This window comes from Sus scrofa, chromosome Y (assembly GCF_054392235.1).
Source record: "Sus scrofa isolate SSC_HxYL_T2T_F1_AM1 chromosome Y, Sscrofa_HxYL_maternal_Yorkshire_Landrace_v2.0, whole genome shotgun sequence".
NCBI classification, from domain to species: domain Eukaryota; kingdom Metazoa; phylum Chordata; class Mammalia; order Artiodactyla; family Suidae; genus Sus; species Sus scrofa.
The window spans coordinates 4,835,362-4,849,294 of record NC_139402.1 but is presented as its reverse complement, the minus strand read 5'-3'; the positions used below and the strand labels follow the sequence as shown (position 1 = coordinate 4,849,294).

The 13,933-nt window shown below is 43.5% G+C and overlaps 1 long non-coding RNA gene across 1 annotated transcript; it reads left to right on the top strand.

Annotated features, from left to right (window-relative positions):
* Nucleotides 1–986: 986 nt before the first annotated feature.
* On the top strand, nucleotides 987–12,262 carry LOC146394338 (uncharacterized). The gene is made up of 3 exons (XR_014836223.1): nucleotides 987–1,125; nucleotides 11,054–11,163; nucleotides 11,983–12,262. It is a non-coding gene; the product is annotated as an uncharacterized LOC146394338 (long non-coding RNA).
* The last annotated feature ends 1,671 nt before the right edge of the window (nucleotides 12,263–13,933 follow it).

Below are 13,933 nucleotides of genomic sequence, written 5' to 3'. Positions count from 1 at the left end.
CTTTGAAAACAGTGACCGCGTTACATCTGTTAAAAAGAACTGTCTGCCTTAAGAAAACGTGGAATTTGAGGCAGCCAGGTTTTATTATCGAAAGACGGTGGACAGTGGCTACAGCAAGAGTGAGTGATCCTGGACTGAGAAAAGCAGTTGTCAATGCTGTACCCAGGAAAAATTAGCCACGTTCTTTGAGCACAGTAGGCATGGATGTTGCCATTCTTTAGAGCTTCTGAATTTCTGTAAAAGAGAAACTAGAGAGGAGTTTGGGATGAATGTGTGTGTGCGCCCTTTTAAAAAGAAATATCTTAGGCATTCCCCATTGCAGCTCAGCAAGTTAAGAACCGAACATAGTGGCTGTGAGGATGTGGGTTTGGTCCCTGGCCTCGCTCAGAGCGTTAAGTATCTGCTGTTGTCACAAGGTGCTGCACAGATCGCAGACACAGCTCAGATCCAGTGTTGCCGTGGCTGTGGTGTAGGCAGGCACCTGCAGCTCTGATTCGACCCCTAGCCTGGCAACTACCATATGCCGCAAGTACAGCCAAAAAAGGGAAACAAAATTATTATTATTATTTTCTTTTTTTGCAACTTACACCACAGCTCACGGCAACGCCGGATCGTTAACCCACTGAGCAAGGGCAGGGACGGAACCTGCAACCTCATGGTTCCTAGTCAGATTCGTTAACCACTGCACCACGACGGGAACTCCGGAAAAGAAATTATTTAGCTTCTAAGTATGGACAAAGACTGTCACCTGCCCTATCAGTAAACAAAGGATGTTTACGGCCATCAAGCCCTCCGCCCCTGCAGCCACCCCAACTTGTCCCCTGATTGGATTCAGGATGGAGAGAAACAGGATACAGGCCCCAGGTAGTTAAGGGGCAAATTCAAGGAATGATTTCAGGGAGAGCCCAGACTCTGGCATCCTCCCATGCACAGACAAGCACGAAATTCATTAACTTGAGATGTCTGGTTTTCTTTTTAATTAACAGGAATCTTTAGATGTTCTGAGTTCCTGGTTCTTGTTGCAAAACTCCTGTATTTCCTGGGTCCTGTCTTTGATGCCTCTTTGAAGCATCCCTCAGAGCTACTGAGACGCTGTCTTCAGGGCTTAATTCTTCAGGTTGTCTGGTGAGTAAAACAATCCTACATTTCTAGGTTGTTCATGTTCAGAAAAAAAATGAAAAGTGCGTAACCCCAGAAATCTGTGACTAAGTGACGTCCCACAGCAAAGGGAATTTGCAGATGTCATTAAGTTTAGGAATCTTACGGAGGGAGAGAGTCCTGCATTACTGAGCTGTGTCCAGTTGAATCCCATGAGGTCTTCAAAGCAAAGGACCATCTTGGTTTAGAGGGTAGAGCAAATATGGCAGCAAAAAAACGAGTGATTCAGAGCATCACAGAGAATGAACCTGCCTCTTCTGGAGATGGTACATATATACAAGGGAATATTACTCAGCCATAAAAATGAATGAAATCATGCCATGTGCTGCAACATGGATGCAACTAGGGATTCTCATACGAAGTGAAGGGAGTCAGACAGAGAAATACAAATACCTTATGAGATCATTTCTATGTAGAATCTAAAATAGGACACAAATGAGCCCATCTACAGAACAGAAACAGACTCATATACACAGAGAACAGACTCGTGGTTGCCAAGGGAGAGGGGCAGGGAGTGGGATGGACGGGGAGTGTGGGGTTCATAGATGCAAATTATGACATTGAAAATGGATCAGCCATGAGGTCCTGCTGTCCCACATAGGGAGCTCTATCCAGTCTCTTGGGATAGACCATGATGGAAGATAATATGAGAAAGGGAATGAATGCATATGTGTGTGTGTGTCTCTTTGCTGTACAGCAGAAATTGACACAACATTGCAAATCAACTGTAATAAATACAAAATAAAACAAAGCACCCCTAGGCCCCTATCCCTTTCCTACCACTATCCCAATTCTTATCCAAGGCAAGATTTCCTGAGGGCCTCCTCTGCAAAATGACTTTGACCCCCTCATACACCTCTCCAGAAGCAGTCCAGGGCATTCGAGCTCCTGCCAGTGCCCCAAACAGAGTGGTCACCATGTCTTGGTCTGCAAAGACACTTGTGCACCACACCCCAGGATGTGTGGTTTCCTAGAGACACCCCAGCCAGCTGGCCATCTGCCACCCACCAACCCCTGTGTATCCTTGCCCTCTCTTGGCAGGAAGTTCATTTCCCTACTCCATCTGTCATTCTTCTTATACTCTCTCTCCTTGGCTGCTCCTTGTCTACTCAGCTCTGAATATTGGGGGTTCTGCTGGCCGGAGTTGTGCGTGCTCTTCTGGCCTTCTACTATGTCTAAATAGAGTGCTATATCTATTACGCTTGAAAAAAAATGGAAGTAGAGTTGATTGACAATGTTGTGTTAATTTCAGGTATACAGCATAGTAATTCAGTATACATATAGTGGGTTTTTTTAAGATTCTTTTCCATTCTTGTGTATCGTTATTACAAGATATTGGATATAGTTCCCTGTGCTGTACATCAGGGCCTTGTAGTTGATGTATTTTACAGATAGCACTTTGTACCCACACTCCCAATTTATCCCATTCTCCTTTGGTAACCACAAGTTTGTTTTCTATGTCTGTGAGTCTGTTTCTGTTTTGTAAATATGTTCATTTGTATCATTGTTTTAAATGCCACATATAAGGGATATCATATGATGATTGTCTTTCTCTGCCTGATTTCACTGAGTAGGATCATCTCTAGGTCCATCCACGTTACTGCCAATGGCATGATTTCATTCTTTGTTCTGGCTGAGTACTATTCCATTGTATACACATACCACATCTTCTTTATCCATTCCTCTATGGATGGACAGTGAGGCTGCTTCCATGTGGGGGAAGAGGGATAAATAAGTCTTATTCTGATGGGTAAAATGATTCATATACAAGTTCATTTATATCTTTTTGGGGGGTTCCACATATAAGTGATACATAAGGTTTGTATTTCTCTGTCTGGCTTATTTCACTTAACATGATCATCTGTAGTTGTATCCATGTTGCTGCAAATGGCATGATTTCATTCCTTTTATGGCTGAGTAGTATTCCACTGTATATACGTACCACATCTTCTTTACCCATTCTTCTGTGGATGGACACTTAGGTTACTTCCATGTCTTGGCTATTATGTCTGTTGTGATGCTTATATCCCATTTCTGCATTAGTTGATTTCTCATTAATTATGCCCAAGGGTCTGTTTTCCATCTCTATTCTCATTTTATAAAACCAGTCCATGTTATGGCCACCCCCATTTGATCACCTCGTAAAATCTCAAATGTGCCAAGCCCAGGATAAAGCTTAGATTGTTTTAACATTCAGGGTAGAAGGGGAAGAAGTGGGGGGAGGGGGGAGGAGGAAAGGCAGAAAAAAGGCAGAGACATGAGAAGAGAAAGTACATCAGATTTCATTGCTGGTCCAAGGAGACATGCTGGGGGCACCTTCTCCCAGGGGACTTGCTGGCTGGTTTTTGTTGAAGCCTCTTTGTGCTTAATTTTTATCCCCTACTTTGAACTCATGCAACCTCTGAAGCTTGAATTATCACCGCCAGAGAGGTGATGCCCTTATCCGATGTGTCCACCTTGCCCCAGGTGCCCATTTGTAAAGGGCAGTTCCTGCCCGCTGCCCTGCTACCACCCCAATTCCATGGAGTCTCAAAACCTAGGACTCACCCTACCCACAACCCCAACTCCTCCTCCCGACCCCCTCTTCATATTTTTTTGGCCACACCCATGGGCATGTGGATGTTCCCTGGCCAGGGATGGAACCTGTGCCACAGCGGTGACTATGCTGGGTCCTTAACCTGCTGCACCACCAGGGAACTCTTCTTTTAGAAGCTCATCATTTTTACACTCAAGGTTGAATCCTCTGAGCTGATTTTGGTCCACTGATCTTCCTCGCTGTCCCCACTGCATCTTTCCCCAGCTCTTGTCCTGCTGTTGGATTGTAGCCTCTCCCCAGCATTGACTATGTCCTCAACAGCATCCTCATGGAAGTGCGAGGTCCCTTTTCGGTCACCTGGACGCGTCATCTATTGTTAGCTTAGTGGTCTGCTGCCCCATCACCAATGTCTTTCCTTTTTCAATGCAACCAAAATGGAACCGCATTTTGGGTCTTTCCTTCTCCCTCATCCTCCTCTTTTGGTTTGTCTTCTCTCCTGCTGGTTCCTTACTTCTCCACCCTCTTTCTTCCTCTGCTCCTCTTTCTCCTCCTATGCCCACCTCCTCCATCCCACACACCTCTTCCTCTCCTCTCTTCTTGTCTCCTCTCCTATGTCCTCTCCCATCATCATCATCTTCACCTCATCCACCTCCTCCTCCTCACTTCATCCACTTCCTCGTCCTCTGCTTTTTCCTTCTTTACCTGAACCACCTCCTCTTCTTTCTCATCTTTCTCCTCCTCCATCACTGTTCTCATTGCCAAGACACACTGTGATTCCTTGTGTATTGGGCGTCTCCTCTCTTTTCCTCCCGTCTCCTCCTTGACCCTCCAAGATGGATCTCATTATTCTTTGCCAACAAGGACACGGTGGACCCCTGAGATAAGATAACTCCTTGAAGCTCAGAGCAGATTTTCAGCCCTGACCTGAGCACCCCAAATGTCCACCTCTAGTCGTGGTTAATCCCCTCCCCCAGAAGTGACACCACCAGCTACATCCTCCCTCATTTTAAAATGCTTTGGAGATGTAACTCGAGAACATAGCCCCTCCTGCCTCGTCAACCCTTCTCAGAAAAATTCTTCAATTTATTCATATTCGACTTTCTTTCTGTTCCTTTATTTGCTTGAGTCCATGTCTATCAGACCTCAGTCCCCAAGACTCCACAGTTACTTTGGACAGTTTTTCCAGTGATCTCATGGTGGCCACACCCATATGCCATCACTATCTTCTTTGTCAGTATCCGTGGACCCTATTTCCCACCAATCTCACCAGCAACCCTCCATGCACCTCATTTGCTCTTTTTTATCTTTAAACCTAGTTTCGTCTTGCTGCTGCTTCCACCCCTCCGAATGAATGTCTTTTTCTGTCCAATGAACATGGGTAGAAATTGTGTATGATGGATGCGCCATAGCTGGTTCATTCTTTAATGAATGTTTTGTCTCGTCCACTGAATTGTTATTCTCTTGAGGGACCACGGCTTATGCATGCTGCTCTTTCTCACATTCTGCAGCATAGTGAAGAGTTGTTCACGGAATAAAAGAGAGAACGCATTCTATCATTTCTGAACCATGTTAATTCGAACTTCTCCATGGAACGTAATAAAATTCACAATAGGATGGGTTGTCATTTTTATGGTTAGTTTTCATCTTCAAGATAATAACACTAGCTGCATAATTCAGATTCCACGGAACAGTCATCTTTTTACCCCCCGCCCCCATCGTTTCTCATGTTATTTAAGTTTCTCTAATGAGTTTGAAAATTCCATTTCAGGCTGCAAATGAAAAATTTAATCATTGCTTTTCAGTTTAGAGTTTCTTAACAGATGTCCTCAGTTCACTCTGGATAAACACAGTCTTTTGATAGTCTGATGCTGGGAGTTAGCACTTCCTTATACTCATTTCATTTATACCCATTTCTAATTAGGAAACTCACCCTACCTCAGATGTACTGTAATTCTGTCTTCCACCTTCCCGCAAACCTTACCTTTTTTGCCTGTTGCCTATAGAATAAAATTTTATTTATTTATTTATTTTTGCTTTCTAGAGCCACACCTGTGGCATATGGAAGTTTCTAGGCTAATGGTCAAATCAGAGCTGTAGCTGCTGGCCTACACAACAGCCACAACACCACTGATCCAAGCCATATCTACAACCTACATCACAGCTCATGGCAACACCAGATCCTTAACCCACTGAGCAATGCCAGGGATCAAACCTCTATCCTCATGGATACTAGTCTCGTTTGCTACCACTGAGCCACAACCGGAAGTCCCGAAACTCACAATATTTTAACCTGCTACTTCAGGTCTTTTATATCTGGGTAAAAAAAAAAACTCAATTCAGGTTTTCTTTATAAAGTTACAGGCATTTTATTTTTTCTTCAACCTACAAGATTGTAAAGAAAAAAAGTTTATTGAAGTACAGTTGATTTACAATGTTGTATTAGTTTCAGGCATCCAGCAAAGTGATTCATTTAAAGAAATATAGGAGTTCCTGTTGTGGCGCAGTGGTAACAAACCCTTAGAGTATCCATGAGGATGCAGGTTTGATCCCTGGCCTTGTACAAAGATCCGGTGTTGCCATGAGCTGTGGTGTAGGTCACAGACATGACTTGGATCCAGTGTTGCTGTGGCTGTAGTGTAGGCTGGCAGCTGCAGCTTTGATTTAACCCCTGGCCTGGGAACCTCCATATGCCTCAAGGGCAGCCCTAAAAAATATATATATATTTAAATACATAAAGATGTATTTTATACATATATAAATAAGTGTATATTTATTTATATATGTAAATATATTTTATACATATATAAATACATGTATATATTTTATATATAGTCTTTTTAGAATATAATATATATTATATATAAAATAAATATATATATTTTATATATAAATATATGTATGTATTCTTTTTAGAATCTTTTCCCTTATAGGTTATTATAAGACACTGAATATAGTTCGCTGTGCTATACAGTAGGTACTTCTTATTTATTTTATTTATAGTAGTGTGTACCTGCTAATCTCAAACTCCTAATTTATTCTCCTCCCACTTTCTACTTTGATAGCCTAGCCATAAGTTTATTGTTTATGTCTGTGAGTCTGTTTCTGTTTGGTAACCATTTCCTTTGTGTCCTACTTTAGGTCCTATATATACGTGATGTCACATGGCATTTTGTCTTTCTCTTACTGATTTCACTTAGTATGGCCATCACTAGGTCCATCCATGGTGCTGTGGATGGCATGATTTTGTTCTTTTTTATGGCTGAGTCGTATTCCATGGTGTGTATGGACCACATCTGCTTGATCCATTCATCTGTAGATGGACGTTTAGGTTGTTTCCATGTCTTGGCTACTGTGGATGGTGCTGCTGTGGACAGTGGGGTGCATGGATCTTTTGAACGTATGGTTGTCAGGGGAATTTTTCAGCAGGACTGCTGAATCACATGGCAACATATCAGAGCTTACATAAGAGCACCAAGGATTGCACTCCTCATTCTTGAGGCAAATGGCGAAATACGACAAACTATATAAGGATATAAGGCATTTTTTTCTTCTTCTGTCAGACTTAGTATGATCCTCTTTGGGTCCATCCGTGTTGCTGCCAATGGCAGGCTTTGATTCTTTTTTATCGCTAAAGTAATATTCCACTGCGTACATGTACCACATCTTCTGGATCCCCTCCTCTGTTGATGGACAGTGAGGTGGCTTCCATGTCTTGGCTATTGTATGTCGTGCTGCAATGAACACTGGGGTATGTGTATGTTTTCAGATTTCAGTTTTCTCTGGGTCGATGCCCAGAAGTGAGATTGCTGGATCATATGGCAATTCTATTTTTATTTTTTGGCAGAATCTCCATCCTGTTTTCCATAGTGGCTGCACCAATTTATACCCCCATCAACAGTTAAAACACTTATTTTATCAGTAAAAAAGCAGAAGTAAGAGCTAGAAAACTGGGGCGTTCCCTCTGTGGCTCAGCAGAAAATGAACCCAACTGGTATGCATGAAGATGCATGTTCGATCCCTGGTCTTGCTCGGTGGGTTAGGGATCCAGCGCTGCCGTGAGCTGTGGTATAGGTCACAGATGTGGCTTTGATCTGGCATTGCTGTGGCTGCGGTATAGGCTGGCCTCTGCAGCTCTGAGTCAACCCCTAGCCTGGGAACTTCCTTATGCCATGGATGTGGCCATTATAAAAAGAGAGAGAGAGAAAACCGGAATGAAAAAAAAAATGTGGCAGGAATTTGCTGGTAGCACAGCAGGTTAAGGATCTAGCGTTGCTGTTGTGGCTCAGGCTCAATCCCTGCCCTGGGAACTTCTACATGCCATGTGTGCAGCCAAAAGAAAAGAAAGGAAAGAAAGTGTGGCAATGTTGTTGTGGCTCAGGCTCAATCCCTGCCCTGGGAACTTCTACATGCCATGTGTGCAGCCAAAAGAAAAGAAAGGAAAGAAAGTGTGGCAATGTTCACATTTGAAGAGTAGACAGCTATCTGAAGTTAGCGAGTTTGATACCTGACATCCATTTACTTTTGTAAAATAGGAACATTAGCACACTTAAAAAAAAAAAACAAGCAAAAGTAATCAAAACAATATGGTGCTGACACAAAAAACAGAAATACACACACACACACACACACATATCAGTGGAACAGGACAGAAAGCCCAAGAAATAAACCTCCCCACTTATGGTCAATTCATCTACAACAAAGTCGTTGAAGTTACTTTCAAGACGCACCCTTTCTAGCTTCACTCACTTCCAGTATTTGCTGATTTAAATGATGATGCTCTCATTGGCCCACTGGTTCCTTCAAAGGGAGGTGATTCGTTTTCACACTTTTCTTTGTTCTTTGTAAGCCACAGCCACGGCATATGGAGGTCCCCAGGCTAGGGGCTGAATCAGAGCTGCAGCTGCTGGCCTACACCACAGCCCCAGCAACACCAGATCCGAGCCACCTCAGCTCCCAGCAATGCTAGATCCTTAACCCACTGATCTAATGTCAGGACCTGCTGAGCCACAACAGGAAGTCAGGACCCACTGAGCCACAATGGGAAGTCCTGTTTCCATTTTTTTAAGCTATAGTGAACGAATCCTCTATAAACATGTGTGTACACACTTTGTCTGTCGAGGTCTTTTCCTTTCTCTTGAGTGTGTGCCTCGTGGATTTGTTGGGTCGTAGGGTCAGCTTGGAGGAATTCCCAAGTTATTTTCCAAAGCTGCTGCACTGCATTTTATTTTCGCCAGAGATAAGCACTGATTCCAGTTTCCCCTCATCCTTTCCCACACCTGCACTCGTCTGTCTTTTTGGCTGGTGATGTGTGTGTGTGTGTGTGTGAGAGAGAGAGAGAGAGAGAGAGAGAGAGAGAGAGAGTGAAAAGTGGCATCTCATAGTTTTGATTTGTGTTGATTGCTCACTTGTGGTCTTTTTTCCTTCTTCTTTTTAGGGCTGTACCAGTGGCATATAGAGGTCCCCAGGCTAGGGGTCTAAGCGGAGCTGCAGCTGCCAGCCTACGTCACAGTCACAGCAACACAGGATCCGAGCTGCATGTGTGACCTCCCCTGCAGCTTGTGGCAATGCTGGATCCTTAACCCACTGAGCAAGGTGGGGATCGAACCTGCCTCCTCACGGACACTGTGTAGGGGTCTTAACCCACTGAGCCACAATGGGAACTCCCAGTGCATGATTATTTGAGAGCTGTGATGACCCAAACACGGCGGGTAATTAATAGCCAATCATGTCTCACTGTGAATTTGCTGACAAAGAAAAAGAAAGCTCATAGGCAAAATGTCTATGTTATAGCTATTTATACTTTTATTCTAACATATAGCACATTTTAATGCATGTTCCGTCCTGATTCATAGACTCAGTATGCATTCTAAAATGCATCCTAGGGAGTTCGCATCATGGCTCAGTGGTAACGAAATCGATTAGTATCCATGAGGATGCAGGGGAAGTTTGATTCCTGGCCTCATTCTTAGGGTTAAGGATTCAGCATTGCCGTGGGCTGTAGTGTAGGTCGCAGACACAGCTCTTATCCCAAGTTGCTGTGGCTGCAGTGGAGGCCAGCAGCTACAGCTCCTATGCGATCCCCAGCCTGGGAACTACCATATGCTGTGCCCTGGAACTATAAATAAATAAAGTAGGATCAGCTTTGCCATGAAAGATGTACAACCAGCACTGCCCATGAAAACACACTAAACCATGAACAGTTTTTCTTTGAGTCTCCTCTGCTGGAGCCCCAGGGAAACAGCTCCTCTAGGGATTAGATGAGGGAGCTGATGTAACAGATTCTGTTAAAATGTTACATACTAATGCATGTGGGATTGGAGAGTCAAGCCTGTTTATTTTTTGCCTGTTTATTTTTTACGGAGGGGGAAGATCTGCCTTTTTATTTGTTTAGAAACATCCAATGACAGTGGCCACAAGATCCACTCATGAAACTGCAAGCAAGTTACCAGAAAATGATTTGTATTTATTTTTGAACGCAGGGGAGACACACTATGTTCACAGACTAATTCAGAAGCACATTCAAATAGGTTGACTATTAGAAGTTCTCTAAGTGCAACTTCCAATCCGTTTGTGTCCTCGAATATCTTGAATAAAAACTCCCCCAAGGAGTTCCTGTTGTGGCTCAGCAGGTTAAGAACCCGACTAATATCCATGAGGACACAGGTTGGATCCCTGGCCTCGCTCAGTGGGTTAAGGATCTGGTGTTGCCATGGGCTGTGGTGTAGATCAAAGACTCGGCTCAAATCCCACATGGCTGTGGCACAGGCTACAGCTACAGCTCCGATTTGACCCCTAGCCTGGGAACCTCCATTTGCTGCAGGTGCGGCCCTAAAAAGACAAAAATACCCCCCCCCCAAAAAAGAGGTTATTTTGTTGATTTTCACAAGCAAACATGAGACCAAGTTGATTTGTCATTTCTCCTTATTTTATTTTACTTTTTAAAATTATAGTTGATGTAGTGTTGTGTCCATTTCTGCTGTACAGCAAACTGACCAGTCATACATTCTTTCTCTCCTATTATCTTCCATCCTGGTCTATCCCAAGAGACTGGCTAGAGTCCCCAGTGCAGTACAGCAGGACCTCATTGCTTATCCATTCTCCGTGTCCCAGTTTGCATCTACTGACCCCAAACTCCCCGTCCATCTCATTCCCTCCCCTTGGCAACCACAAGTCTGTTCTCTGTCTGTGAGTTTGTTTCTGTTCTGTAGATGGTTCACTTGTGCCATATTTTAGATTCCACATAGACGTGATCTCATATGGTGTTTGTCTTTCTCTTTCTGACGTACTTCACTTGGTATGAGAATCCCTTTTTCCTTATTTTAAACAAAACCACTGTCTCTTCATGTCCATTTCTGACAGGGAGGCACCAGAAGAAAGGAAAAGATTCAGCGAGTTTAATGGAGACTGAAAAACTAACAGGTGGTTCTCCAGACTGCATGTCTTCCCTCCGTTTTTGTTCTGTATGATGGGTAAGTGGCAAAGAACACAGCACTGACTCCTCTTTATTATTTAGATATTTAGTTGCTGGCGTTCCCTTGTGGCACATCAGGTTAAGGGTCTGGCATTGTCCCTGCAGTTGCTCAGGTCGCTGCTGTGGTGAGAGTTTGATCCCTGGCCCGGAGTCTCATGCACGCCGCAGGTGCAGCCAACGAAAAAGATAATTCCTTAGGAACAAAGACGCATAAACTTCAATTTTCAAATTCATGTCAGCACCCACAATGACAGTCTGTGAACAGACACCTGAGAATTATGAAATCAGGGCCTTTGAAAAGGGCATGCATTTTTCCTCTTAGCCCTTTATGTGATGGGGACAGTGTTGGAAGCATAGCATCTCAAAACTTATAGTAATACAGGGAGGTTCTAAGGTCCGCCAGCGCCCTCATTTCTAGCAAATGGTAAAAGTGTTCAATGGAAAGACGCAACTTCTTGGGAGAAGTGTTACAAGGGGTCGAGCAATTGAACTTAATGGCACCGTAACCAAAATCCAAAGTCCCTGAATGTCATGGGAAATGCAGTGAAGAGCTCTGGGCGCTTCAGGAAAGAAGGAGGTGTTCCCCCTTTGCTGGCTGTGTTCTTTCTGTACCTTGACTGGAACCCCCAATTAAATAGTATCAGAAAAATGCATAAACCAAAAGTATCCTTTCAATATAGGTGAGAATCTGCACGATGATATGAAATGAAAAGATCTAGTTTAAAAAAAAATACATGTTTTTTGGTCAAACATTTTGACAAATCACCCAAAATTTTTGTAGAGCTCACAGCCTTGGTCTCTGGCTTCTTTTGGGCAGATGCCAAGTTTTCCTGCAGCATTTTCCCAGCGTGATGGCAGAAATGATGCATCACAGGTAAAAGAAGCAGTGCTTTATAGCCACAGCTCCGTACTTAACATATACGAGCAGAATTCAAAACATCAAGGACGCTCTTTTCTGAAATCCGTTTCCATTTCTGATCAATAACCTGCCTGTCAATTAGATGCACCCACCCCTAGTTTAGCTTAACTCTTAGAGTTCAGGGAGTTCTCTGGTCCTCTTTGACATGCTTGTTAACTATCCATCATCTGTTCCGAAACTACCCGTTTGTGTGCTTCTGATTTAGCAAGCCTCACATCCTCCTAACACACTGGGTTTTGTTTTTTGTTTTTTTGTCTCATATATATAAATATGTGTGTCTGTGTATGTATGGTGATAAATATTATTTATACATCATGTATTATAACCAATGAGTCATATTTCTTTATTATATATTATTTACATAAAAACATACCATGTGTTAGTATATAATATTATGGATAGATAACAATACACACACACACATATATATTTCCTTTTATTCTACCAACAACCATGGATTGTGACCCACCATTTACCAGGGGTTCCTCGGTTGAACAGGCAGATACACAAGGTGTCTGCGTTCACTGTGTTTATATTCTGGTTCAGAGACTGGGCACAGAGGAAAAACACACACAGCATATCCTTCGAGCTCATGATAAACACCATGTGGTTAAAACCCCAGGGAGAGGAGACAAAACTTGGACAGTACTATGGGGGGGGGCGCTGGTGGTGGTTGGTATTTACCACAGGAACCCACCCTCACCTCCCCAGGGAGAGAAGGATAAACACCAGACAAGTTCAAGGTCTGTGTGCATGTCTTTGCAACCCCAAGCATTCAAGCCAAGAATGCTCCCTTCCCACGTCACTCTGAAAGAAACACAGCCATCAAAACGAGTGTTAATAGATACCCCCAAATCAGTATGGAGCCCCTCCCTTTATAGGTCTCAATGAATCCGGAGGAAACCCCTACATAAAACTTTCAGCAAGACTTGCAGAAAAAAACACTCACACTTTGGAGCCAAGTATCCAGGCAGACCTGAGAGAAACAATGTTTCCAAAGCATGATGCTCATCGTCTCTGTGGCTGCGAGAGAGACAGGTGCGCCAGGGAACAGGGAGAGGTACCTGGGGACCAAGGGGGAGGTGGTGGACACCCGAAACTCAATTTAAACCTGCAGTCCCAGCGCTGCGCCTGAAAATGATAGTTATGATCGATACTGCCATTTCAGCCCAGATGCTTCTCAGCCCGTCCATCACCAGGATGGGGGCGGTTGGGAAAATGATCGTGCACACGGCAGACTTGAACACCACGTGGGGACGAGGTGATGGGCCTTAGTGCACAGAAAGCAATGCTGGAGAAGGCGCTCTTTGCCGCATCGGAATGCACCCCCCAGCGGCCTCACTGGGGATTGCAGTCCTGGCATTTTTTTTTTCATCAGAGAACACACCCACTGATCCCTCCAGGAAAGCACTCAGGTGAGGGAAAGACAGATCCTGGAGTTCCCCGTCGTGGCTCAGTGGGTCAGAACCCGACAAGCAACCATGAGGATGCAGGTTCGATCCCTGGTCTCGCTCCATGGGTTAAGGATCCAGCATTGCCATGAGCTGTGGTGTAGGTCACAGAGGCAGCTCAGATCCGCTGTGGCTGTGGTATAGACCTGCACCTGCAGCTCCAATTCGACCCCTAGCTCAGCAACTTCCACATGCCACAGATGCAACCATAAAAAGAAAAAAAATAGACCCAGAGTATATTAAGCAGCATTAGTTTTATATGTGTGTATATATATATATATACACTTATTATATTATATAAAATTATCATATATTTATTATATATTAAATACATATATTTTATAATATATAAAATAAAATTATATATTTATATATTATATAAAATTATTATATTTATA